Genomic DNA, 3,517 nt, shown 5'->3' with positions numbered 1-3,517 from the left:
GGGGGGGGGGCGGGGGGGGGCACGACGGCGTCAGCGGGAGGCGCGCGCGCGCGCTCCGCGTGCCTAACGTGCGCCCGTCTGGGGGGGGGGGGCGGGCGGGTGCGCGCGGGCCTGCGCCCACGCGCGTGGAGCGGCGGGCGAGGGGTTCGGGCCGGGGGTTACGTTTGTGGGCGAGCCGGGCGCCTCTCCGGGGGCGGGGGGTTCGGGGGGGGCACGTGCCCGCGCCGGGGGCCTGTTTAGTTTGGGGTGCGCGCACGCGGGAAGAAACGAAAAAGATTCGCGACGCTGTTGATGACGCCGCCTTCTCTGTTACAGCCCGCGTTGCCGGCGGCGTCGGTGTCCGGGCCCGCGCCCTTGCCGGTCGAAGCCGTCCCTGGGAAAGCAGCCGCCGCCGGCCTCGGCCCGGGCAGAGACGTGGGTCCCCAGGGCCGGGCTCCAGCGACCGCGCGGCAGGGCCCCGGCCGGGGCCGGCGGAGAGAGAGGCGGGCCGCGCTTCTAACAGACGGCCATCGGCGTTTCCGTCGCCGGCGGGATGCGTCGGAGCGGTGAGTCCCGCCGAGAGGACGGGCCCGGCGGCCTCAGGCGAGGGGGGACGGCTCCTTTGCCGGCGGCGGGGAGACGGCCCCGGGCGGGCCCGATCTTCCGGCACGGCAGCCGCGAGAGCGCCTCGTCTCCGAGGACGCTCGGCTAAGTCGGCCCGGGCCGCGGGGAGCGTTTGTCGGGCACGTGGCCGGCCAGGACTTTGCTCAGAGGCCTGCGAGACCGCCGTCCCTCGGAGGCCCGGCCGCGTCCCCGGAGAGGCCTTCTCAGGGACGGAGGCCCGTCCCGGGAATCGCGGCGCCGGCTGGGCTGGGCTGGGCTGGGCTGGGCCGGGCCGGGCCGGGCCGGGCCGGGGCGGGCGAGAGGCCCGTCCGGCTAACGAGTGACGGCCCGTGTTTTTCTCCGCTCCGGCCAGGTCTCGAGGCGACGTGGAAGGGGCTTGCCGCCCCAGGCCGAAAGCAGCTTCGCCCGGAGCCCCCGCGGAAGGTAGGCCGGCGACCCCCCGCCGCGGCCGCGCCGGGACGGACCCGATCAGGTAGCGGTCGCGAGCGAGGGCGCGGGGAACGCGGCCCCCGGCGGGCGGCGAGAGAAAAGAATAAAGGAAGGTTCTAAGGGGTAAAAGGGGAGAAAAAAAAAAAAAAAAAAAAAAAAAAGAAAAAAAGAGAAAGGGAAAAGAGAGAAACGATAATAAAAAAGGAGGCGGGGCGGGCGGGCGCTTCTGTACACGGACCCCTGCGGGGGGGCCCGGCCTCGGGAGGCCTCTCGATCTGCCGCTGCCCGTTCGTTGTCGATCGCATCGACGCGCGCCGGCCCGCGTTTCACGAAGGTAAGGAACGATTCGTGAACCGGTCGCCGGCACGGGGATCGGTCGCGGGCGACGGAGCGGTACGGATTCGTGGCTATCGGGCGATCCCTACCGTGAAGGAATTCACGAATCGACTCACGGATCCGACGGTTTACCGCTCGCGCGTAAATACCGATCGGTCTCCCCCTCCGACGCGAGAGCGATCGCGTCGTGGCAAAAGAAAGGCTGCGTTGATTCGTTTCTTATCGATGAGTAGAACGCTACGGTAATAAAACAGCACCGCTCTAACGACACCGTTTAATAGGGTTAACGTCGTCGACGCTCCACGGAATTCTCTCCAAAAAGAAAGCGACGTTCTTAAGAAGGGCTCGGCCTGTCACGACGCGCAAACGATCGACACCGTTACGGAGCTCCAAACTAAAAATTAAAACCCCAAAAAACCCCACCAAAACCACCGGAAACTACTCCAACGTAAGTCATACCACATCTAATTCTCTAGCGGTAAAAAAAATAAAAATTCTACCGTACCGTGAGCACGGTGAGTAGTAATAGCGACGTTACTGGCGTCGGGGACTTCTTGTTTACTCGGAAAAGATCATCGCGAACGTTATTTATTGCTACTGTTGTTATTCTTGTTGGCGGCGGCGGCGGTGGCGGTAGTCGTAGCAGCGTCGTCATCATCCTCTCGTGAGGATAAACTCACGACGTGTTATTAGCAATAGCGTGACTTGCTTTTGATATTCTGCGTGCCAATACTCAACGGTTTTGTGAACGGCGAATCGGTAACGAATAAAAGACTAATCGCGCATAAAAGACTAATCGTGCATAAGGTACGTCATTCGAAAGCGATGAATAAGTTATTATTCGTGATAGTCGTCCTATTGAATAACGTGTAGTGCTTTTAGAACGACAAGCGAAAAAAGGAGGTTTTTCATAGCGTTAGCGCTGATCCTAACGCTGCTACGACGAATAACGTTTACTAATACTGAATTATTTCACGATTCCAAACGATCCATGGAATTCCATCAGGAGAAGCGCCAGAAGGTAAGAACGCTCGCGTGATTCTCTTTCGTACTGCGATTCGGGATAAATTTTAAGCCTTTCCGAACGAATAAATTAATAAAGACCGAAACCGGAACGGTAAAACAATCGATTAATAAATAAATTAATAACAACAAATTAACACGTTAAATAAACTGCATATTAACGATTCCTTCATTTTAATTAATAATATTTAATAATGATGATATTTAATAATATTTAATAATAATAACAATTAATAATAAATTAATAAGTTAAATATCATTTAATAATTTGTTAATTTTAATGATCTAATAATAAATGGAGAAAATTTATAATTTACAATTATTGTTTAATTTATAACAATAAATAATAATAATTTATATTATTGTTATTAAATAATAATATAATATTATCAAAGTATAAATATTATTATTATAGGAATATTATATTCAATTATATAATATATACTATAATATTTAATATACTTAATATTTATAATATTAAATATTAATATATTTAATATTTATATTGAATGTATAATATTATTACATGATATTATAATATTGTTATATAAATATTATTATTATATCAATATAAATATTATTAAATGTATTAATTAAATATATCATTAAATATATTTAAATATATATAAAATACTATTATTACATATTTATATATAAAATATTATTAAATATATTAATTAAATAATAATATAAATTATTCTTAAATAATAATAATTTATAATGATAATTTATATTATTATTATTAAATAATAATAATCTATATTATTATTAAATTTTAATGATTAAAATTATTTATAGTAATAAATTAATTAATAATATAGAGTAATATCTAATGACGCTAATAGGTATTAATTAATTAATTCATTAAACGAAAACAATGAATGCCTTATATCAGTAATGACGATAATGACACGAATGAATAATCCGAGGAATAGATTAATACATAACGAGTTCAATAAAATAGGTCACAGGAAAATATTAATTTAATATAGAACAGTCATCTTTATACTTTTATATTAAAAGGGAATTAAAAAAAAAAAAAAATTAAAACCTCGCCCACGACAAAAGCAAAAAAAAACCGAAACACAAACAGAAAGACAGTTCTACCCGGGCCCACGGGCAGGGA

Source organism: Platalea leucorodia (genome assembly GCF_965183815.1).
Source record: "Platalea leucorodia genome assembly, contig: HAP1_HAP1_SCAFFOLD_95, whole genome shotgun sequence".
In the NCBI taxonomy this organism is placed as follows: Eukaryota; Metazoa; Chordata; class Aves; order Pelecaniformes; family Threskiornithidae; genus Platalea; species Platalea leucorodia.
This window is presented reverse-complemented; position numbering follows the sequence as displayed.